Raw genomic sequence first — 25216 nt, forward strand, 5'->3', positions numbered from 1 at the left:
CTGGTCACAAGACATATCTCAGGAACAGTTGCCTGAGAATAGTAGATCTGACAGTAAAACTGTAGCTCTCTGACCTTTCCATCCTTTCACACACATTATGAACATCTGCTTCACTGATCGAAACCAAAGCATTCTGTAGAGGTCATGTGCATGTCCTTTAAAGGTATGTACCTTTAATTTTGAGTGAAATGTTGCATTCTTTTAGAGTAAGCTTATGCCACGATAAAAGACCCACCAACTTCTTGGTAGGCATGGACGATCAAGCTTGGAACTGTTGTCTCTCCTCACTGCTGAGGACGAGGACCCAGTGTAAGCCCCTAATAAATGCTCATTTACTCGCCAAGCTGGACTTTTCCAAGTTATTCTTTGGTCTGATGTATACCTCTCAGTTTGGTGGGAAGCTGTCGTTTTATACAGCTCCTCGCTAGACTCAGAACACTCTCTTTTCAGAGAAGCCACTGATGTTCATTTTCTCCGGAGTTTCTTTTATCTCTTCTAAGTTGGGAGATTCTGGAGAGCAAGGACCATGCCTGCAAGACAGAGCTGCCACCTGCCAGCACATCGTCTACAGACAGGCACTCAGCTCTACTCCTGGTCCCTGCAGACCAAGCCTGGGTCCCAAGGGGCAGCGCTGATGTGGCAATGCAGTCTGTAGGGGCTCGCCCCTTCAGGGCAGACTGAGCTCAACAGTGGCAAGTCCCAGAATTCCTGAAGACCCGGGACAACTTCCACAGATACAGGCACCCCTTCACGTTCTCGCTTGCTCAGCGAGGCCACTGCCAGCCCCTGCAGAGCTGCAGTGAGCTGTGGAGGAGAGCAGGAGCTCAAGGGAGGGCACCTGGAGAAGCCCAGAGGCAGCGAAGGGGCCTGCGGGCGTTCACGCAACCCTGCCACAGCTGCGCCATCCCCCTGCCACAACTGCGCCATCCCCCGTGCCGCGGCCCTGACCTCAGCAGCTGGCTCCTGTGGACTGGAAGGCCGGGATTCGCAGGGGTCAGGCTTCCAGGAGGAGGTGTGGGAGAGAGGCAGGCACCCAGGTGGTGGCCGCGGGGTAGCCTGGAGAGGGGCAGGCAGGGGCAAAGTGGGACCAGGTCTGGAGCGCAGTAGGCGGCCGTGAGGGCAGCGCGCGGGGCGGGGGTGGGGGGGCGCGGGGTGGGGAGCGGGGCAGGGGGGCGCGCGGGTGGCGGAGGCAGCACGCGGCGGGAGAGGGGGTGCTGCTGCTGGGAGAGGGGCCCGGGACGCAGGCCACCCCTCCTCCGCCCCCACCTCGGGAATGCATGGCTCTGCCCCTCCCCCCCGTCCTTTCCCGCCCCCCCCCCCCCCCCCCCCCCGCCCCGCCACAGCGCGCTGGGAATTGGGTCGGTGGCCTCCGTGCGCTTTTCTTCCAAATGGACGCCGAAATGGACTTGGTTTCAGTAAGGCATCTAGTTTCACTTTGCAGTTTCCCTCTCTCCCCCAAGGTCTCCGCTTCACCGGGCAGCGGTGCCACCTTTAATTGTAAGAGAGGCAGACCCCCTCAGCGCGGGGCTCCCGGCCAGGCGGCGGCCTGCTGCGGGGGGTGCGCGGGGAGGGGGCGCGGGGCGCTGGGGGGACGCGAGGTGCTGGGGGAGGGGGCCCCGGGCGCTCCCCAGCTTCCTAGAGCCCGTCCTCGCCCTCAAATTTTATAGTGGATTCTCGACAGCCAAACCTATGCTTGGCTTGAGAAGTTAAGTATTTTTACAGTAATTTTATTGTTCTCTCCCCACCCCAGGTCACAGCATTTAAGAGGTGGGGACGGAGGAGGAGGAGGGGAAACTTCTTTTCTTTGCAGATGGGAAAAACAGCTTTACTAATGAAGGACCTAATTTCCGGAGCCCCCTGGGTGGGTGGAGGGCGAGCTGATTTGGGGAAGCGGAAGACTTCCTGAAGCATGTGCTAGCTCTTCCAGGGCTCCCCTTCCCTGCCTTTAAGCCAGGAAGCATTTTGTTTGAGCTGAACATTCTTCCTTTCCCAGAATAAGGTGCTTTTTTTTTTTTTTTTTAAAGAGGTTTGCATTTTATTTTAACTTAGAAAATAATCAGGAGCATTTGCTTTTGAAACTCCACTTTTGCAAACTTTACAATCTTTGGGCAGACTTTAGTGGGATAAAACATTTCGTGATATTTGGAGCCAGTTTTCCAGAACCTAAGTCCCAAAACCTAAATTAGGAGTGTAAATTTTGTAATATGATTGAACTTTTAAACGGGAAAGGGTGAAGTGATAAAAAGCAGTTTCTGCCTGCCCCATCCCCCCACTTACACCCCCCCCACGGATATGCTCTGGGACAGCAGGACTAAGATAAGGGACAAGCGGTGTACGAGAAAGTGTCCCAGAGAGGAACTGAACATATCCTCAGGTTTGCTTGCTCACAGCCGCTTCGGGGAAGCCTGCAACCTGGGGGCTTCTCCATTCCCTTTCCTGGCCGGCGGCACCACCCATTGGGCAGTGGCAGGTTGGCTTGGTCCTGGGGGGGGGTGGGGGAACAGCTCTGGCTGCCTGGGAAGCAGGCGGTGTGACCCTCTGGCTCTGGAGAGGGGAATTTTGATGCCCAAACTGGGAAAATCCCAGGAAAACTGGGGGGAGATGGTCACCCCACATGCGGGCAGTATGATGGGCAACAGCTAAGGCCCACAGCGACAGGAGCCCAAAAGCCACGAAGGGCAGCACAAGCCAAAGAGAGAGAGAGGAGAGGGACAGAGGGACACAGAGAAAAGAGGTCAGAGGGGAGCGCAGCAGCAGGGAGTGAGAGAAGCAGCCCAGAGGGTCCCCTGGCTTCTCAGAGTTGAGGGTGACCTCAGGCAGCTACTGCCGAATCTTCCCTGGGGCTTCTGAGCTGAGGCTGCTTGTGTGAGACTTGGGATTTGAGCTGATGTTATAATGGATTGAGACTTTGGGGGGTGTTGGGATGGGGGGATGCATTGTGCACGTGGATGGATGTGAATCTTCGGGGGCCAGAAATGCAGATGCAGTCTGTGGAGTAGTGGTTACCCAGGTAAATACAATCTTCATCCCTGGCCTTTGGAAACGTTCCCTTAATTGGAAAAAGGGCCTTTGCAGTTGTGACTAAGGCAAGGTCCCTGAAACAAGATGAGCCTGGGAAATCTGGGTGGACTTACATGCCGTCGCAAGTGTCCTTGTAAGACAGAGACAGAGGGAGATGGCACGCAGACCCTCAGAGCAGGGGATGTGGAGACACCGGCAGGGCCTGGGGGGATGTGTGCGCAGGTGCAGGAATGGCAGCAGCCCCCGGAAGCTGCGAGAGCCGGGGAGGGGCCCCCAGCCTTCCAGGGGAGTGTGGCCCTGCTGGATTTCAGACCTCCAGGCCCAGAACCGTGAGAAAATACATTTCTGTTGTTTTAAGCCATCCCATTTGTGGTAATTTGTTACAGCATCTTTGGAAAACTAATGCAAGCCCTGACAAGGACCTGTGAAAATCAGAAAATTCAAGTGGAAAGAGAGTTTACGGAATCAATGCTGAGGTAAAATAAACTGAATATGGTTTGGTGCAGCTTACACGCACACTCTCATGAACTGACACAATGTTCTTTGCCCCTTCGTTTCAACGGATTTAAACTAAACAGTTAAAAACTGCCCCTGGGTACAAGTTTTCTCAGTAAAGTGATATATCGCAAGAGCTTCCAAAAATTCAAGAGGTGAAACTAGGGAAGGTCAACTCAGGAAAGGAAAGAAACCCCAGGAAAAAACAAGAGCATAAATGACCTATTGAGGTCAATGTTTCTAAAACTTCAGTCATGTATGTTTTATCATCAAATTGTCATGCCTATCAATATCAACTTGATATCAACTCACTTGAAAATGTTAAGCTTTTCCGTATCTATTGTGTGGTTAGAGCATGAGTTTTATCAAACAATGATTGACTTTCCTATGTACAGCCTAACAAATATTTTAAAAACTCTTAAATATATTGTTCACGCAACTCTCAAAATTGCCTCTGAAGCCCCTGCAGGTTGGAAGAGTCCTGGTGTAAGTCCAAGGTCACCAATCCCCCCATCTCTTCATTCACGCACACACTGGGTCAAAAATTCATTGCGCTCGCCAATGACGGTGCAAATGCTGCTGCGACTGAGGAGCCAGCGCAGCCCTGGGCTGGTGAACCTGCGTGCACTGCCCTGTGCGTGTCAGCCGGCCCGAGAGCCTCCCTCCTGGCCTTGAGGTTTCAAAGGAGCAAGGAGAGCTGGAGTCCTCTTTGGCTCACCAGCTCCTTCCCCGGCTCGCGGGCTGCGGCAGATGCTGTGTAAATGTGATGAGGCCAAGCAGAGAGAGAAAACCATCTCTGTTTTCACTGACTCAGTGAACGAAGAGACAGGTTCTAGCAGAGGCTTGAGCCGAGCGCAGGGGAGAGGGCAGCCCATCAGTCAGGCTCCGGGAGGGCTCGGCAGGGCAGGCGGCTCGAGCCCTGACCGGGAGACCTTCAGCAGGTGAAGGGACCCTGAGCTCATGCGGAGTGTGGATTTGGAGTGTGTGTGTGCAAATAACGGAAGAGACTAGGGCGTTGGCAAACTGACTGCTATAAATGGTGGGGCTGATGGGAGACTGGTGGTCAGGCCCCCTTTTGAGGGTGCTTGGATTTCAAATGAGGTAGGCAATGGGGAACGGTAGGACTAAATCGGTGTTTTAGAAAAGTGATTTGGTTGGCCCAGTGGAGGATGCATTGAAAGGGGAGGCGAGCGGCAGGGCCATCAGTTAGGAGTGGTGACAAATGGACGTCAGTCTCGGTGCACGTCTTCTGGAAGCCACGGTATCCGGCCGTCCCCCCTTCTTCTCCATGGATTTATTCGTCAGAGAAAGGGCCCAGCCACCTGCCTGCCCCGGCTGAACCATTCTCCCAGGTGAAGGGTCATCTGATAGACACAAGTTTGGGTCACTGTTCCACAGCAATTTTAGACCATCAAACCCAAAAGAGGAAAAAAACAAACAGCAGTTGTGGCCTGGCCGAATGGCAAACCAGACGAAGGCAAAACAGAAGCAGGAAACACAGTTCCTTGAGTTAGGGTGGTTCGAGTCAGGTTCCCTGTGCCGCGGAAGCCTCGGGGTGCCCCTGCTCTCCAGGTGCGCGGGAGGAGAAGTTTTGGAACCCTCTCTCATCTGTAAAACGGAGGCTCTCGGCTCAAGCCGGGACGCTTGCTGTCATGGCATTAGGTCTCAGTTCTCCTGCTCACCCGGACAGCCCACGTTCCTAAGGGCAAGGCAGGATCACTCACGCTGGGCGTCCTTGCCGCCTTAGAAGGCACTTCGCCCCTCTGCCCTCAGTTTTCCTACCTCTGAAAGGGGAATAACGACAGGGCCGTGGTGCAGATTAAAGGAGAACAGTGCCTGGCGCGTTGTGAGTGCCAGGGCGGTGTCTCAACGGGAGAGTGTGGCGGCAAGTCCGTCGGTCTCGGTCCCAGCAGACCGATGTGACAGGTATGTCCATCACCACGGACTGATGTGACCAACCAACGTTCGTCACCCAGGTGTCACCACCATCCCTGAGGAATCCGGTCATGTGACCAAAGCTGTGGGGTCTACGGGGAAGGAACAGCAGGTGTTGGTTTACCCTGGCGTGGTGAAGCTGCAAACTGTTCCCTTCCTACTTCTCGGAATTTATTCTGGCCTTTTTCTTAATGTCCATAGTGCCCTGAACGAAGATAAAATGCAGGGGCCTCGGTCATTTAAGCAGAGTAGAAATACCAAGACTCGATTTGGTCGGGGCACGCTTGACAACGACATTACGTCTGCAAGGCTGGCTTGCAGAGTGAGAACGCTTCCACCCTCCATGTACATGGGGGAGGCGTCGGCCACAGAAGAAACGGGCACCCCTCATTGGAAAGACTTGGGGTCTCCTCCTTTACCCATCAGTAACCTCTCCAATGCAAAAGAACAGACCTCTATCATCAAATAGTGTCCTCTGTGTGTTGAGGCCAAATCCAGTGAACCCCATTCTGAGCACCCAAAAGGAAATGAGCCAGAGAACTGTACCGCTGAGGGGTGTGGGAGGAGGGCGGAAGCTTCTGGGCTCTGAGGAACACAATACTCATGGGTAATAAGACTCTCAAAGCACAGTTGGTCCTGATTCGTGACATGCTGAGAATGGGATGTGGGCACCTTGGGGCTGCCTGGCTTTGCCAAGGAAAGGGCCCGTAAGCAGCGGAGCGGGAAGGAAGGTGGGTAGATAGGGATACACACAGACCCACAGGTCTACGCGGCGTGTGCTGGGGACGGTGGAGGGCAGGGCTGGACAGGTGGGCGTCCCAGGGCCACGCCGCATAGAGAGCTGGAGCTCGATCCAGCGAGCACCGTGGAGTCGCGAGGGCGGCAGTGGCAGACCACACGCGTGTTTGTGACGGAGCGGGTGGTGTCGTGGGAGGTGCACAGGGAGGCCGAGGAAAGGGTCTAAACTAAGGGGTCAGCGGGAGAGCGCAGGAAGAAAGGTGTGAAGCTTCCACCTGGGGAGGTCCTGAGGATCCAAAGGGCAACGGACTTGAGAACTGCTCAGGGACAAAGATGGCAGGAGGCTCCGGGGGCGGCGGGGGGAGGGAGGGGGACCCCACAAAGCCAAACAGACACGGTTGCTTATCCACCTCCCGCCGTCGGAAGCCCTGATTTAGCTTGGCCAGTGGATGGCAAACAAACGCGACTCCTTCCCAAACAACTCCCTTGCTTTCATATTTGTTGACACATTCTTTCGAGGTCAGTAACTCAGCTTTGCATGTGTCTAAAAAAAAAAAGGGGAAGAAATTCAACAACCTGCCAAGGCCCCTATTTCATCCCAAAGCCCGTTAGTGCTCCGGGCCCACTCACAGCCTAACTTTTGTCATATCTGCATTCTGACTGATTACTGTGTGCCGAGATATAAATAGTTGTCAAGAAGCCTAACGACCATTTATCAGAAAGGTACTGGAGCTCTCTGAAGATTGTATGAGTTATGGAGAGAGACAGCGGCAGGAAAATTACAGTTCAACGAAAATTGTGCTGCTAGGGAAGCGGACTTGGCTCAACGGGTCGAGCATCCGCCAACAACATGGGAGGTCCACGGTTCAAACCCTGGGCCTCCTGACCCGTGTGGAGCTGGCCCCTGCGCAGTGCTGATGCGCGCAAGGAGTGCCCTGCCACGCAGGGGTGCCCCGCATAGGGGAGCCCCATGCGCAAGGAGTGCGCCCCGTAAGGAGAGCCGCCCAGCGCGAAAGAAAGTGCAGCCTGCCCAGGAATGGCGCCGCACACACGGAGAGCTGACACAGCAAGATGACGCAACAAAAAGAAACACAGATTCTCGGTGCCATTGACAAGAATGCAAGCGGACACAGAAGAACACGCAGCGAACGGACACAGAGAACGTACAACTGGGGGGGGGGGCGGGGAAGGGGATAGAAATAAATAAAAATAAAAAAATAAATCTTAAAAAAAAAATGTGCTGCTAATGCAGACCCCCTTGCCTGTGAAGGCCCAGGAGTGCCCGGTGCTGCGCAGTTTGCCGCAGGGGTGAGGTCCAGCGCCCGCTGCAGACCCTCGGTTTAAGTAGGCAGGTGTCATGCCCACCTGGGCACCGTGCCTGGATGACATCACAGAAATCCTCGCTGGGTGAGTGAACGGACGTGAAGGCAGCGCTGGGCAGATTCCATCCCGGGATCGGGAGCCAGGTCCCGCAGGCCTGGGGGCCTCCTCGAGAGGCAGGAAGTCCCGGGGAGCAGGGGAGCAGCCCCTGACTGCAAGGCACCTTTAGACGTCTCCCTCAGGTACTGCACTCACCGCAGGCTTAGACCAGGGGAGGGGCCCGCAGGACCGGGAGCGCCGTCGTCCCCGCTGCCGCCTTCCACCACGAGAGGGCGCGCGAGTCCAGGCCAGCGTCCCGGTGCCAGCGTCACCCTCGGCAGGTGCCAGCCGCCCCCGGGGCGCCCAGAGTACCCTCGCCCTATTTTTTAAAAATTTAAATCCCCAGTACTGGGTTCAGCAGGACTTGGCAGTGCCATTTCACCCCGAGTGCCTCGAAGCATCCCCTCTGGCAAGGCTTTCCTTTTCTCTTATAACTTAAAAACTAAAAGGAGCCCATTTTTCCCAAGCCTGCCTGGAAGGGCTCTCCCGGCAGGCACCTCTTGAAGCCACTGCCCAGAAGCCGCCGGGTGGGACAGGAGGCAGGACGTGCTCCCTAGATGGGCCGTGCCTGCAGGGTTGCCAGAGAAAGTGCAGGACGCCCAGGTAAACTCACAGGTCAGATAAGCAACGCATTCTTTTTTTTTTTTTAGCCTAAGTCTCTCCCAATTTGGGGGGGGAGGGTGATTTGCTATTTTTATTTCCTAATCTAGAAACCCTCCAGGATGGGTGCCAGGACACTAGCTCCCCAGAGGCATCAGGTCACTTTCTCCTTGCAGCCACTGTCTGGAATGTTCTCTCTCTGCCCACCTGTCCTGTACTCACTCTCAGTGGCCCTGCCTGTTACTTCCTCTCTGGAAACTGCGCTGCTGCATGGTGTAAGGCTGCGGCAGCCTGCCCAGGGCCCCAGTGCGTGTGCAGGTGCGCTCTGGCTGCCAGCACCGGGCCAGCAGAGGGGTACTTCTATGTGGTGCTGTGCCCTGGAGCCCAAACGGCAGGGCCTCGACCTTGTTTGTGGCTCATTTTGTATCCTGAGTGTTGGGCAGAGACTGGCTCCGAGTAGAAACGCAACATGGATAAATACTTTTAAAACAATATCCCCAGCAAAGCCTAGTTCTTTGTTTAAAACAACTCCTGGGGAAGCGGCTGTGGCTCCATCAGTTGGGCTCCTGTCTACTATATGGGAGGCCCTGGGTTCACGTCCTGGGACCTCCTTGTGAAGGCAGGCTCGCCCACATGCTGCGAAGAGCCGCTGGCCTACAAGCGCCATGGAGAGCCGACTCAGCAAGGTGATGCAACAAAAAAGGGAGACAAGCAAAAAAACACTGAAGAGCGTGCAGCAGATGGACACAGAGAACAAACAGCAAGAAAGCTACAAGGGGGGAGGGGAAATGAAAATAAATAAACACAGACATACAGAAGAGCGTGCAGCAAATGGACAGAGAGAGCAGACAACAAGCAAAAAAGCCACAAGGGGGGAAGGATAGGAAAAAAAAATAACACAACTCCTGTAGTCCCCCCTCTGGCCTGTTTTCTCTCTAGGGCTCCCCCTCCTCCCCTCCTCCCTCCTTTGCTCTCCTCCCTCTACCACTCCTATTCCAGCGTGATGGAGAAGACCCTCATCTGCTCCCTGCTGTGGTGATGAGCTCCCGCGGGCCCTTTTTCCTTGCAGCAATGCCGCATATAACCTTGTCTCTTGCCCCAAACCCATGCCCCCTCTGTTTTTATCTGCTTTTCTCGAGATGGATGACCCCAAACCAGAGCCCTCCTCCTCAGTCCCAAGGACACAGGATGGATGTCCAGAGCGCCTTCTCGGGCGGTTTCTGGCTGCTTCGGCCATCGACACTGGCAGCCGGGGCGGGACTGGGGGTCCCGGCTCAGAGCCATCAGGGAGGACGGCTCCGGGTGTGCCCGGGTGGGCCTGCCTTGGTCCAGCCAGGGCCAGGTCAGAAGGAGACGACCCCTCTGGCTGGAAATCGAGGCAGGGTTACCTTCCATAGGTGTGGGCAGGGCTCGGCACCACTGTGCCCCCCAGGCCTGGGTGCGTGCCTTTAAATGCTCTTTGACGGATCTTTCCTGTGGGGCCTGGAGAAGTCCTGTCCCCAGAGCACATCCGTGTGCCCACTGAAAGGGTCCAGTGTCTCCCTCCACCCCCTGGTGGGGTGGGGACCATGGCATGCAGCCTGCAGATGCTGGGGAATGCAGAGGGACTAGGGGAAAGTGCAGGTCCAGGAATGCGGAAATGCCCACACAGGTGGCTGGCACACAGCCTCCCGCGAGCCGCAGGCTCCCGGCACGGAGCTCGGTGGGGAGAAGAGAAAGGCCAGCATGGGGGGACGCGCTCACAGAAGGCTTGGCAATTCCCTGGAGTCTCCCGGGGATGGTTTTTGATAGAAAATAAACTTTGAACTGCAGAGGCCTTGGTGGTGGGCCTGGGATGCGATGGTGTGGCTCGCTGGACCCCCGGTGGGCTGCGCGCGGCGTGGAAGGCAGCGCGCCCACGGCTGGATTGCAACCGCCCGCGGGCCTCTGCCAGGGCCACCTCCTCCCCTCCTTGTCTTCTGGGAGAAAGCCTCGTCCCTAAGCTCTCCCGGCGTGGCCTGCCCCTGCCCCATCCCAGACGGAGCAAGGCGTGTCCAGCCCCGGCTCTCTCCGCCTCTGTGTCTCTCTGTCTCTCTGCCTCTGTCTCTCTCTGTCTCTCTGCCTCTGTGTCTTTCTGTTTCTCTGCCTCTGTCTCTCTGTCTCTCTGTGTCTCTGTCTCTGTGCCTCTCTGCCTCTGTATCTCTCTGTCTCTGCCTCTGCCTGTGTCTCTGTGTCTCTCTGCCTATGTCTCTCTGCCTCTGTGTCTTTGTCTCTCTACCTCTGTCTGTCTCTGTGTCTCTCTACCTCTGTGTCTTTGTCTCTCTACCTCTGTCTGTCTCTGTGTCTCTGTCTCTGTGTCTCTCTGCCTCTGTGTCTGTCTCTGTGTCTCTCTGCCTCTGTCTCTCTGCCTCTGTGTCTGTCTCTCTGCATCTGTGTCTCTGTCTTTCTACCTCTGTGTCTCTCTGCCTCTGTGTCTGTCTCTCTGCCTCTGTCTCTCTGTGTCTCTCTGCCTCTGTGTCTCTTTGTCTGTGTCTCTCTGCCTCTGTCTCTCTGTCTCTGTGCCTCTGCCTCTGTGCCTCTGCCTCTGTGTCTCTGTCTCTCTGCCTTTGTCTCTCTCTGCCTCTGTGTCTCTGCCTCTGTGTCTCTCTGTGTCTCTGCCTCTGAGCACCCACAATGGAAGGCCCATTAGGGGCCAGGTCAGCTTCATCGGGGTGCAGCCCGCTGTGGGCAGAGCGGGAGCTGCATTTCGCCTCGGCTTCATCAGTATGTTGGCCGACACCGGGGTGCCTTTCGTCCTCGCCTGTTCCGCTCTGGTCTGCTCTGGGCTGGGTGGAGAAGAGGTTTCACACACAGGGCCTCCTTAGGCCACAAGCCCATCTAGCATGGATCATTAATCCAGCTTTCCTTGCTTAAGCCTCACCAAGGTCCTACCAGGAAGGTGCTGCCATTCTTCTATTTTAACAAATGAGGAAACAGAGACATTTGTTAACTTGCCAAAGGTCACACAGCGGGGAAGGGGAGGAGCTCACTGCCTGGCTCCAGAAAGTTCACCTCCAGGTGCGTGCCTCTCCTAGAATTCCTTCTACAATTTCTCTTTTTATCCAAGTCATTTTACGTTATTTGTCATCCCAGGAATCAACGTACACGTACAGGACTCTCCTTGTCATAAAGAAGAAGCTAAAGAGAGAGAAAACACCAAAACAAGAGGAAACAAATGCCCGGAGACCCGCGAGCTGCTCTCGGGCTGTAAAGTGGAGAACGGGGCGCTCCTTCTCACCTCTCGCGGACACAGATGGAGCTTTCTGGATTAGTGCATCTAGCGGCCCACTGATCTCCTCCTGGAGGGACAATCTCAGCCATCATTCCTGTCTGGCTAGCGCGACACCTCTGCTTCTCCCCCTTAGCTCAGGGAGCCGAGGTACCAACAGCCACATTTATGACGGAGCAGGACAGATGGCCGGCGGTGCTGCCGGGACCCCGCCACCTACACGGGCTCGGCCCTGGGACAGGAGGCTATTTAAATTGGCCACTGGAACAAAATCCTATCAGATGGCTTCACAGCGAATTTTCTTTCCAGGTAAGCCCACAGGATTCCTATAAACCAGAGCTGTAACACAGGTAAAGTTACCTGCGGGTGTTCTGGCGCCAGAGCTAGTTAGCCACGATCCACGGAAACTTCCCAGGATCCTGTGGCCAGCCTTGCCCCGCCTGGGAGGACGTCACCTCTGGCCAGTCCCAGAGTGAATTCCCTGCACGCGAGCTTTCCTCCGTCCACCAGGGAACTTGCCGGTGTGGCTTAGGTTGGAGGACCTTGCCAGGGCCCCATCACCTGTCTTAGATGTGCCTCTCTCAGAAGCCGGGGCCACGGATGGGGAGCTGGGGGCACTCGGGCCGCTTGGAAATCGCCTGTGGTCAGTCACCTGGTGGGGAGGGCCGCAGGCGGTGCCGGAGAGGTCAGCAGAGCGTTTGGAGCCTCCGCCTTCTGACTGGCCCGGATGTCTTGGGCAGGAATTTCAAAACCATAAATAGCTATCTTGAATGGAGAACTTCCTAGCCTGCCCATCAAATATTTCTTACTCCTGACCAAATTGATAGGGTACAAACGTGGGACTTTAAGTCACATTAGACAGAGTGAAACTGTGTTCTAAAAAACAGACTCTGTAGTGCCAAGTTGCCTGATAACATTTTTTAAAGATTTATTTTATTACTCGTTCCCACCCCTCCCTGTTGTTTGTGCTCACTGATCACTCTCTGTGTCTGTTTGTTGTGTGCTCTTCTTTTTTTTTTTTAGGAGGTACCAGGAACCAAACTTGGGACCACCCATGTGGGAGAGAGGTACTTAATCATGAGCCACATTCTCTCCCTGCTTGATGGGTCTCTTATTGTGTTTCTTCATTGTGTCTCCTCATTTCATTATCTCATTTCATCACCTTGTTGCGTTAGCTCACCATGCCAGCCCATCACGTCAACTCGCTGTCTCGATTGTCTCCTCTAGGAGGCACCGGGAACCGAACCTGGGACCTCCCCATGTGGTAGGCAGGCACCCAACTGCTTGAGCCACATCTGCTTCCCCCTGATAACTTTAGCTGACAGCATGACACACCTACATCCTGGTTATCTTCCTCCCCATGGAAGGGTCTGTGTTCTTCACAGCACTTTCCGGAGAGACGTCATACGCTGTGTCCTTTTAGATCCTCCCCACGAGGTGGTGACCTGCAGAGTGAACTGCAGTTTCCCGGGGATGGTGCCAAAGGAAGGAAAGGGATTAAGAAAATCACTCGCCAGCGGCCTGTCTGCCCTTAGCCACAATGTCCTCAACGGCACCGTCTAATTCTGGAATTTCTAGAGAGCACTGGCTTGTCCCAGCACAGATTTCTAGATAGCTCTGGGCTCCCTGGGCCTGTCAGCCAGAGCAATCCTGCCCCGGAAAAGCCCTAAATCACGAGCTCCCACGGCCCAGCGGGCTCCAGGCTACTCCCCACTCGAGGGGGGCCCAGGCTCAGCACCCCACATTTACACCCCCCGCTGGCCAGGCTGGTGGGACGTGAAGACTGGAGAAGTGAAGGAGAGAAACCTCTGGAGCCTGGGGCCCGTGGGCAAAGCCTCCCCTTCCTTGTTTCACAATTTCTATGTAAGAACGTCTGTGTCCACACATCAGGGAAATGGGAGGATTAAAATTCTTGTCTTCATGTAGGAATTACGGAATTGTTTTTTACCCCATAGCAATTAATTTTTGACGAGAGTTGCTCCCTAGACTCGGGGTCGCATGATCGAAGTGTCTCTCAGCAAGACGACCCCGCCTCGTGCTCCAGCCTTGCCGCCACCGCGGCTCAGCGCCAGGCAGCAAGTGACGCCTCGGTATCGGGGCTCACGCTCACCATTTTCACGGGCGGCGACAGTTTCGTCCTCTCAACAGCCCGACGAGGCAGGCGTTATTATCATCCCCGTATTACAGACGAGGAACTGGGAGCCTTGGAAGGCCAGTGGCCCAGAGGCTCGGGTAACAGCAGGTTCTCCTGCCACATCAGGGCATGCAAGGAAAGGCTGGAAAACGCCTAAGCCAGGGCTGCTCGCTGTGGATGGAAGTAGAAATGGGTTAAGGCCTCACCTCCTTCCTTCCCTCAGTACAGCAGACAATCACCTTTTAGTTAGAGCGGCAGCCAGACCAAGCTGAAACAGGCAGCAGTCCATTGCACGTAGGGAGGAAATATTGCAACTTCAGCCCAGTCGAGTCCACAGTTACTGAATGTTGAGCACGCAGCTACAACTGTGCGAGAGCTGGGGGTTCACAGGGGCGAGGAAGGGGCCCCTTTAGTGTGCGGCTTATTCACGGCTAAGAGCGTCCTACCCCGTGCATCCCGCTGGCGTGCTGGACAGTGTGGGAAGGCCTGCTGTTAATATGCTCCATTTCTCTGAGGCGTCACTATTATGCAAAGACTTGAGGTGGGGTAGGGATTAAGTAATTTCATAGCCAAGTAATTTACCACACTTCAGATACACATACATGAAACAAAGATACTATAAACTTGAATAAAAATATTGCACTATTTTATGAGACAGAACACTGGACTTCAAAGAAATTGCATGCGGATGGTTAACCCCATGGGCCGACACCCTTGAATTCTCAAGGCACTTGTTCTCTTTTTTTTTTTCCTGCTCATAGGGGCTGCTTCACAACTAGGTGGAAAAGATTAAGAATCACAGAATGAGCTAATTAATAAATGGCGGTGGGGATGTATAGGCCGCTGGCAATTTCGAGAAGCTGGAGGCAGGCAAATGGATCATCGAGGAGAACCGGGGGGAAACTAAGAGCTTTGGGTTGACTCGTGTCCTCCAAAAAGACGTGTTCAATTCCCAACCCCCAGTCCTGTGGACCGGATCTTCCTGGAAATAGGGACTTTGAAGACGTGATCACATGTGACCTGTGTCCTTATGAGACGAAGGCAATGTGGGCACCGAGACGGGGACACACAGAAGGAGGCTGAGGCACAAGCCAAGGAACGGCAAGCCTCGCCGGCGAACAGGAGCTGGACGAGGCAGGAAGCTTCTCCCTCGAGGTGTCAGAGGGCACCTGGCCCCTCCACCAGAACCTTGATTTTGTCCTTCTGACCTCCGGAGCCGTGAGGCAATACATGCTGCTGCGGTGAGCCGCCCGGCTGGTGGTCATGGCAGCCCTCGGACCCTCGGACACGCAGGAATGGGGAGTTTTGGCGGAGGTATGAGAGAAACTATGTGAAGCTTAATTCCAGTTCGCTTAATCTGTTACAAAGATTATGCGAGCAAAGGGAAAAGAATGAGAGAAAGGAGCTTAGTGAACCCTTGATGTTGTGACAAGATAGGAAACCCAGGTGAAGAAAAATGAGTAAAAGATTAGGGTCGTGATCAGGCTTTCAGAAACTGCTAAAGAACAGGTCCTGACGACCCTGGCTGGAAGAGCAGGGCTGTGGCAGAAGGCCACAGGCACATAAATGAAGCTGTGCCAGAAATGGGGCAACACTGGGCGTGGAAAAGAGAAGAGTCGAGGCCGAAAGCATAATCTGAGTCATGGATTTACAAAAATCATGTTAAAAAGTCCTAGGGGAAAAAGTGAAAAATGGAGATCCAACTTAGAAATAATAGGTATCTCTGGAGAAAAAAATAAGAGGAGGAGAACAAGATATAATTGTAGTCAAAGATAACCCAAGAAGCCTCCCTGAAATAAAAGACTTGAATCTACAAATTGAAAACAGACTAAATGAAAACTGACAAAGTTCAAATCATGAGAGGGGGAGAAAGCTCTGGAAGACAGTGGGATAATAGGTATAAAGGAATCAGGTACAAAAATGTTGACTCACAATTGAGTAAAAAATTGACGAAAAAAATGTTATAGTCAATGTTGTCACTCCAGAATAAAGGTAAAGCGTTTTCAGATTTAAGTGCTCAGGAACCAAGTACCTGGGAGCCCTTTTGAAGAAATACCAGCAGACTAAACCCCACTCATCTAAGAAAGGATTGAAAAAGCTGCAGTAAAAAGACTAGCCGTGAGGACTGAATCCCCCCAGTACCAAAACTGACAAAACATCAAGTATATAAACCACAGTGATATGAAGATAACGCCATGGCTAACAAGTCTTGGTAAGTGGAGAGAAGTTAGACATGTTGATTTCCTCATTTTTCAAATGGACGGCTGAAAGATCAATCAGATAATGGAAGTATGAACTAGAATGGTTTGTTTTTTTTTATCATGCATATTGACTACTTACTAAAATTAATTAATAAGTAATAAAATAATACATGGTCACAACAAAGGAAGAGCTGGGAGCCTTCAAGGAGAACGCTAATAGAGAATGTCTTTGAGGGGATGCTTCCCCCTTTGCCAGCCATTGGAGGAGCCGACGGCATCGTTGTTCACATGCCTGTAACGTGGACCGCAGGACCAACACGTGGATTATCTTCTTGGGGTGTTAATATGACTTAAATGCTGGGAGCTGGGTCACCTCTGGCTTTACAGGGTACCTGGTGGCAGTCTAGAGACTTCCAAAACAGTTGGAAAGCTGGTGATCCCGAGTCTGCTCTAGGCCCAATTTCCCCTTTTAGATGGCAGATAAAAGGAGGACAGAGCTGGCTACAGAGCCTCCTTGGGAGGGAGTACCCTGTCATTTCAGCCGAGCACTAGGTCAGTGATTGTGGAAAACTATTTCAGCACATGCATCTCTTCTTTATGTACAGAAAGATCTGTTTTGGAAATGTTCTGCGCATCTACATTACATCATCATCCGTAAGGAAAGAAGCACTGTTGTCCTGAGGTCACTATTTCTTGTATCTGCACCGTGAGGAGCAGGCTTCACCAGCAGGTATGCGATTTCCTTCTGATTTTCATGGACAGTGGTGGGGCCGCGGCCAAAACCCTAGCCGTCCAGAAAACCCAGGAGAAGAGAGCCAGCTGACGTTGCTCCTGGTTTGAGTCTAAGACTCCCAGCTATGGGACCAAATGCTCTGCTCCTTCTAGACTCATTCACCACCTTCCCTTTGGCTGAACTCTTGCCCCTGGACAGCAGTTGCAGGTTTCTTGGGGTGAGGAGGGGGCTTGGGCAGGCAGTGGAGACCTGTGCCCTTGGAAGGACTTAGTTTAGTGACAGTCTGAGGGTGTGATACAAACGGCAGCTTATTTGCATTGGAAAAAGGGTTTGAGCTTTCATAAAGATCCCTTCATGAAAAGGATTTTGCTAGGTATACTAAAGAAAAGATACCATCTAAAACGAACATCTGTTCCCACAGCTGCTCCGAAAAGCAGATTAAGGTACAACTGCCACATAAAAAGTGAAAAAGGGAAATATCTTCCCATTTCACTCTGATGGAATTGAAAACCCCTCCCATTCATTACCCGGTAATTCCGTGGGGATTCAGCACATTTCAAGAGCCCACAAATGAACAACTGCTTCTCTTGTAAACCAAACATAAATTTCCCATCTACCTCGCGATATCTCAGAGCTCTGAAAACAACACATATCGGTCTCCACGCACGTCCACTGCTGAACAGGAAAGCGCTTGTCGTTTAAAAGGCCTGAGAGCCACTAAGAGCGCAGGTGGCAGGACACGGGCAGGGCTGTCCCGTGCAGGTGTCGCACCTGCAGGGGTGGTGACACTGGTGGGCCCGGCCTTTGTAAAGTAGTGGGGAAGGTGGCCACTGTGTGCTGTGTGGAAGGCAGGGGAGGGAAGTGGGGGGATTTAGCTTGCAGAGAAGGCTTGAGGCGACACGGTAGTTGTCTTAATAGATTTGAAATGTCACGCAGCATAGAGAGCAGATTTGTCCCGTGTTGCTGCGAGTGTTGAAGCAGTGTCAGTGAGAAGGCTCATTTTGATTCATCATAGGCAAGATATGCTGTCTAATTGGATTGAGTAGCAAAATTGGTTGGTTCCTAAAATAGAGCGGCAGCTTGCTGTCTGAGAGCGTGACCACGGAGGACTGGCTGAGCACCGCTCGGGGACGATGGGGGCAGCTTCCCACACTGGCGAGCAGGGCCAGCCCAGAGACCGAGGTTCCTGGCCGAAGGCCGTGCCTCCTGGGGAGGCCTCTGATGAGGCTCACAACGTGGAGAGGAAGCACTGTTGGGAATCATTTTTAGGACACAGAGGAATTCAGCTCTGTTGCTTCTTTGATTCACGATTCCTCTTTTCAGAAAGAGGGGAGGCAAATTGGAGGAAGAGGGGTGGAAGGGGAAGCTGCAACTGCCCGTCGTCCTCTCTTCCCTGGAACTGAGGCTGTGTTTGAAGTCACACACGGGTCCAGCCGGGCACGGCCGGCCCACACTGTGAGCAAGAGCAGACACGGGTTCTCACCGACAGTACCGCATGGTTGAAATGGCGCTTGATTTTAGTTGTTCTCTGCATGAACATACTCGCATTTCTTCCAGTACTTCTGAGCTCGTCTGCAACTGGCTGGTGCATGACATTAAGAAAAAATATAGGCGATGTTTATGCGTTACCTTTAGAGAACACACACCCATGGCAAGCTGCCCCTCTAACCAAAGGAATGGACATGGACCTCCAAGCAAAGAGCAGAGCTGACCCAACCCTCTCCCCAAACAAAACAAACCAACACACACATAATCTCCTTGGAGATTTTGAAGCTGGATTAAAAAAAATAATAAAGGGAAGTGGATATGGCTGAGCTGATAGGGCGTCCGCCTACCACATGGGAGGTCCAGGGTTCAAGCCCCGGCCTCCTGACCCGTGTGCAGCTGGCCCATGCGCAGCGCTGATGCGTGCAAGGAGTGCCCTGCCATGCAGGGGTGTCCCCTGTGTAGGGGAGCCCCACGCGCAAGGAGCGCACCCCGTAAGGAGAGCCTGCCCAGGAGTGGCGCCGCACACACGGAGAGCTGACGCAGCAAGACGGCGCAACAAAAAAGAGACGCAGTTTCCCGGTGCCACTGAGGGTGCAAGCGGACACAGAAGAACACACAGCGAGTGGACAGAGAGAGCAAACAAAGGGAGGGGCGAAGGGGAGAGAAATAAATAAAATAAATCTTTAACAACAACAATAACAACAACAAAAAAATAGAGAACTGTGAACTCATGACCAAATATCAAGTAAGAAAAAAGACAGGAAGAAGCTCCTTTGACGGATGAGCACGTGTGTGGTCTTTCGAGTGACTCCGCATCCGATGGGCTCCAAGCCTGCAATCCTTCCCAAGCCCTCCTCCCCGGGAAACGTGCAAAAGGGCCTGCCACAACTCCCAGCCCGGTCCTGCGCACGGCAACGTGAAAGCAAAGAAGACCTTGGCGCGCCCTTTCTCTCACCCCACGAGGCAGCGAACGGCCCAGTGCCAAGCACCTCTCTGCTGAGCACCCCGGAACCGTCCTGCCCCCCCAGCCCAGACAGGGCGTCACCTTCTCTCTTCTGAACAGTTGCAAAAGCACCCACCCAGGATCTCCAAGGCCGCTCCGGCCCTGCGCCAGAGCGAAACGACCTCTCTGAAACCCCGAGCCGACCCCGTTCATCGCTCAGTGGTCGCCCACTGCCCTCAGGATGCCTTCCAGGTCCCGGGACCTGGCTCCCTTTCGGCTCTCCCTGCTGGCAGGCTCCCTCCTGCCGCCGGCTCAGGGCATGCTGGCCTCCTGCCCGGGCCTCCAAAGAGGAGCCCTTCCTGCCCCGGGGCCTTCGGGCAGGAGATTCCCTGCCTCACGTCCCCACCCTCCCTTCGCCCAGCCCTTCCCTGCAGTCTCCACCCTCACCCTTGGGTCCACAGCACTCCCAGGCAGACCAGGCGCCCTCGTGGCTGCCCCCACAGCTCCTCGTGGACCTCCTCCGTAACCCACATGGTGCTCCAAAGTCCTTGTCACCATCTGTTTCCGAAACGGGGTTTGAAACTCCAGGGCGGCAGGCAGCAGGCCAGGCTCTCGTGGCCAGGTGCCAGGGCCCCACACTCCGCCGTGCCCCGCCGGTGACTAGAGGCGTGAACGCGTGACTCGCACGCGCTGTCAAGGGCGACGACGCGCCGACCTCACTGCACAAGGGAAGCACCTGAGCAGCCGCGGGGACCCCCTGCTTCCCCCAGAACCCCGGGGGATACTGCCGACTGTCCTCGGCTCACACTCAGGAAAGCAGTGCTCGGAGTACGTAGAGCAGACCAGGTCAAGAGAGCAAAGAGCAGCGCCGGCCATTAAAGACCAGTGAACAAGTTGCACACCTGCCACAACCACCCTGGACCTTTGAAGGGCTGCGCGATAGCTTGTCCCATTAATTCCTCGGACAACGTTAGCACAAAGGGGCTAGATATGCCCTCGGAGGGAGGTGGAGGTCTGGGGAGGCATTAGAAAGGAAAGCAGCTTTGGAGTTTGCTCAAGGATGGGTGAGGTGGTGAGAGGAGAGAGGGGAGAGGTGCTGCAGGCAGAGGGAAGACAGCACCCTGGGTTCTGAGGCCGGCGGGGGACAGGGCGAGGGACACAGACTTGCTGAGAAGAAGGTCCAGAAATCGAGTGGCTGGGCATGTGGGGAAACCAGAGGGCCTGCCTGAGAGGGTCCCTGCAGCTAAGCAGAGGAACAGCGGGGGAAAACTCCTGATTTGCAACTGAAGTAAAGGGCGAAAATGTGGGATATTTAAAAAGAAACACTCCTTTTTCATAATATGCCCCATTTCCCTGAAGCCTGAAAAGACTTCTCCATAGTGTAACCTCTCCATCTGTTGTAAAGATACAGGACAGAAGATCCAGGCTAAAGGAGAAGGTGACATGGATGTCACACCAAGCGTCACTCAGTTCTAAGACCAGGGATGCTGATGCATTTCAAAGGAGGTGGAACGACTAAAATATAAGTCTAACTTTGAACTCAGTTAACATAAGAAGAGTTTCATTTTCTCCCCTCAGTTATTTCATGTCTGCTTTGATGAGTGGTGGAAAGGAATCTATTTGCTGAAATTGAAACGGCACAATCCTCTACGTGGTGGCTGGCTGAATAAAAGGCGGAGGGGTCGTGAGAAAGGATAAAGGAAAGTCCCAAAATTTCACTTTGACTCCGAGCACACGCATGGGCTTCTGAAATTTTCTACGTGTGCAGTGTTCGAGTGGCGCAGCCATGGACTGTTGGGAGAGCGTCCCGAAACCTGACCTGTCTGATTCCCTGCTGGTCATACGTGGGTTTTGTTTTCCTTTATTTCTAAAGAAGCTTTAGATTACACAAATGTTACATAGAAAATATAGGGAGGGAGCGGATTTGGCTCAATGAATAGAGCATCCGCCTACCACATGGGAGGTCCGCGGTTCAGACCCCGGGCCTCCTTGACCCGTGTGCAGCTGGCCCATGCGCAGTGCTGATGTGTGCAAGGAGTGCCCTGCCACGCAGGGGTGTCCCCGCGTAGGGGAGCCCCATGCGCAAGGAGTGCGCCCTGTAAGGAGAACCGCCCAGTGTGAAAAAAGTGCAGCCTGCCCAGGAGTGGTGCCACACACACGGAGAGCTGACGCAGCAAGATGATGCAACAAAAAAAGACAAAGATTCTCGGTGCTGCTGAGAAGAATACAAGTGGACACAGAAGAAGACACAGCGAATGGACACAGAGAACAGACAACTAGGGGGAGTGGGGAGGGTGGGGAAGGGGAGAGAAATAAATAAAAAATAAACCTTTAAAAAAAAAGAAGAAAATATAGGGAGATCCCCATATACCCCGCCCTCTCCCCCTCCTCCACTTTCCCCCATTAACAACATCCTTCGTTAGTGTGACACAGTGGTTACAATTGATGAACACATATTGAAGCTTTGCTACTAACCATAGTCTACAGCTTACATTATGGTTTACCCTTTGCACTGTGCAATTTTATAGGTTTATGACAAAATGTATTAACAGCCTGTGTCCGTCATTGCAATAACACGCAGAACAAGTCCAGTGCCCCCCAAATACCCCATGCTCCTCCCATTCTTCCTTTCCCCTCCCCTCAGAGCCTCTGGTGACCACTGTCTTAATATCAGTGTTACAAGCTTTTCCATTACTAGAATAGTAATAAGTCTACTTTGGTCCACAGTTGCAATCCGCCCTTAGGTTTGTTCACTCCTCAAGCTTGAGGATTTGGGGGTGGTGATGCCCACTCTGCTTCTGATTGAGAGGGGGCTTAGACCCCATGGGCAGATGGATGGAACTGTCTTGCTTATATTGTAGATACTCTGTTTTGAGAATCCACCGTGAAAGTACACGCAAACTGCAAATGACCGTATAAATAAGAGGTAGTATTAAATTCCATTAATGGGCCTAGCAATAATTAGCTCTAAAAGAGGTGTTTTTTTTTTTTTTTTGCGTTAAATTACTATGAGTGATATGCAAATGACAAATGGTGATGATAATCCAATTCTAAACAATATGGATGGGCCTATGTGTAGACTTAACCTCTTCATCCCGCCTCACTTCATTTGTTTTGCTCGGCTGGAAATCCTGCCCCCCAGCAGTACATCAGCGTGTTACTCTCTGAAGGCTAAAGATGGAAGGAATTTATATCTGATGTTTAGGGAGAGCGCCAAACATCAGATAAAGGATTCCACAAACAGATGCTCCTTCTTGCCATCAGCCAAGAATGTCTAATATTCTGACAACTTGTTAATCAACCAACATATGGTATCACTTTAGTCAACACAACACTCAGATTTCGCTTTCTACGGGGCCTTTGCCCAGCGATGGGTGCCGCTGACTCACCACCACCGCTCTGGGGAAGTGATCCTCCTCCTCCACCTTCATGACTTGGGGAAAAAGAAAGACAGGCCTTGAATTGCAGGGAGTTGGACGTTTTCCCAAACTGAGATTCGACACTTGTGAAAGGAGTGGAATTTCTCTGACATACAGATCTGCATCTATCACAGGTCAAAAAATGTCTACAGCTTCAAACAGCACACGTTTCACCCTGAAAGCGAGGCCACCCGGCCTTGCCAGCCTCTCCCCGACGCTCCTGGCACAGGCCACCATGCTGCTCCGTGTCTGGGCCCCAGGGCCCCGGACACCTGCTCCGAGCACTGTTTCCCTCCCCTCTCAGGAATCTTTTCTGTCCATCTCCCATTCTGGCCTCTCCTTTCTAAGCCATGGTCCCCTGGCTTCTGGACCTGCTTTGGCTTCTTTCCTGGGGCCCCCAGTCCTCACCTGCGCCCCTGACTTCAGCAGGGGCCGCACACGCGGGCAGCTGCTCTGCTCTGCGCGGCCCCCGCAGAGGCCCTGTGCACGGGGTTGCCTCTGAGGCCACTGTCCAGCTCCTAGACAAGTCCGCCGGCTGGGCCTGACCTGGTGGGGGTAGGGGAGGGGGCAGCGACCCTTTTCCACCAGCTGATGTGCCGGGGGGCGCACGCGACCCCTCACTCCTCTGACTCCTCCGCCTCTGACACAGCAGTGACCGCTTTCCCCCCTGACCCTTCCACAAACCACAGGGTCCCCGTGTTTTAACGACCACAGAATCGTCTCCTCTGTGAGAGGTCCGGCAGCTGTGCTTATGGAGCGGCAGGCACCGGAGCCCAATAAGTCACAATTCTGGCCGAATCAGAACTTTCAGGGGCAGCTGTGCCAAGAAGGCCCCCGTGGGACCCCGCGGGGCTCCGCGTCTGGCTCCGGGGTGCCCCTCCCCTGCCGCTGCTGGGAACACCCCTCTTGTCCAGAGTGGTCGGCCCTCAAGCCTGACCGTGCTGGACCGTGGTCAGTATTTGAGATGCTGCAGGGCCTGCTCCCCGTGGCATCTCCCTCCCCAGCTGCCGGGCACCCCCACCCCTGCTCCCCCTCCCCCTCCCCCTTGCCTGCACATTGGTCACTGCACATGGCCACTTGGGGACCTACTGGGAGGCTTCCCCAACCTAGCCTGTGCAACACAGCGCCCCTCATTTACCACTGCTGCCCTCCCCCCCAAACCTGAACCGCCCCCAGAGCCCCCCACCTCTGGCTGGAGACCCCCATTCACAAGGTTGCTCAGGCCAAAGTTGCTTTTAACCCCTTCCGCCCCATATCCAGCTCATCAGACCGATCTTTGTTTCCATTCTAGGAACACAACCCCCATCGAACTCTTCCTCCCACCTTCTGGAGACCATGAAACTGGGCTCCCTGCTAAGGAGTTTATAAGCACCCCTTTTTCAAGGCTATCAGGACCATATCGCCATTGTCCCCGCCCCTGCCCCGCATTTTACTCATTCCGTAAACGTGTGTTTGCACGTGGGAGGATGCAATTCCTTTTGTCTTTTATTATTTTTATTTTTTAATCTTTTCTTTTTAAAGATACATAGATCTTTTTAAAGATACATAGATACATAAAGATACATTAAAAAATATAAGCCTTTTGTCTTTTAAGTAGGCATTCCCCAAAACTGCATCCTAACCTCAAAAAACCCAACTCCTTTAATCGCTGCAGGTCGTAAGAAGTTTATACCTCCTCGGCACGGAGACTTGAGTTTCACCTTGGGTACGGCGATGGCTTTTTAATCATGCCGACGTGCGGAACGGGGGGCCAGGGCGGGGATCTAGGCTGAAATACAGCCACGCAAACTGAGCGTTCGCAGAGTTACGGCCCAGATGTAACGGCAGTGGGCCATGCACTCTGCCCTAAATGGTCTCTTTGGGTGCCAGGAGGCAAGAGCACCCTCTTCTTAGGAGAGGGGTGTCCAGAGGAAGGAAACAGACTCCCGCCATCGCTCACCCCGCAAAAACTCCCTTCTGTGATCCTCTTCCATGCATTAGGCTTCAAGGTACAGCTTCAGATGCACACATGTGGAGGTGTGTGTAGGTGTATGTAGGTGTGTAGGTCTGTATAGATGTGCATAGGTGTGCAGGTGTGCATACATGTGCATAGGTGTGTATAGATGTGCAGGTGTGTAGGTGTGCAGGTGTGCATAGGTGTGCGCAGATTTGAGTAGGTGTGTACAGATGTGCATAGGTGTGTATAGATGTGCGTAGGTATGTAGGTGTGTATAGTATGCAGGTGTGCATAGGTGTGTAGGTGTGGTTAGGTGTGTACAGGTGGATGGGTGTGTGTGTGCTCTCCCACGCTGGAGGTGCTTCTGTTTTTTTTTAAGATTTATTTATTTTTATTTATTTCTCTCCCCCCACCACCCCGGTTGTCTGTTCTCTGTGTCTATTTGCTGCATATTCTTCTTTGTCCGCTTCTGTTGTTGTCAGCGGCACAGGAATCTGTGTCTCTCTTTGTTGCATCATCTTGCTGTGTCACCGTGTGGGCGGCACCATTCCTGGGCAGGCTGCACTTTCTTTCGCGCTGGGCGGCTCTCCTTACGGGGCGTACTCCTTGCGCGTGGGGCTCCCCTACGTGGGGGTCACCCCTGCATGGCACAGGCACTCCTTGCGCGCATCAGCACTGCGCATGGCCAGCTGCACACGGGTCAAGGAGGCCCGGGGTTTGAACCGCGGACCTCCCATGTGGTAGGCGGATGCCCTAACCACTGGGCCAAGTCGGCCACTTTTTGTTGCGGACTTGGAGGTGCTTCTTGTTGGGGTCTCGGGTGTGGGGATACGTGGGCACACCCTGTGATGAGAGGCGAGCTGGCCTGAGCAGGCCTGGGCTGGTGGCCCCTGAGCTGCTGCTGGCA

At 53.7% G+C, this 25216-nt stretch overlaps 1 protein-coding gene and 1 long non-coding RNA gene across 2 annotated transcripts in view; one reads left to right on the plus strand and one right to left on the minus strand.

Annotated features, from left to right (window-relative positions):
• Positions 1-25216, minus strand: part of KIAA1217 (KIAA1217 ortholog) — a 687185-nt gene that overhangs the window by 283784 nt on the left and 378185 nt on the right. The window lies entirely within an intron of this gene.
• Positions 1332-11611, plus strand: LOC139438939 (uncharacterized). Its single transcript, XR_011648770.1, has 3 exons — positions 1332-1415; positions 3408-3497; positions 11320-11611. It is a non-coding gene; the product is annotated as an uncharacterized lncRNA (long non-coding RNA).

Source organism: Dasypus novemcinctus, chromosome 5 (assembly GCF_030445035.2).
Source record: "Dasypus novemcinctus isolate mDasNov1 chromosome 5, mDasNov1.1.hap2, whole genome shotgun sequence".
In the NCBI taxonomy this organism is placed as follows: Eukaryota; Metazoa; Chordata; class Mammalia; order Cingulata; family Dasypodidae; genus Dasypus; species Dasypus novemcinctus.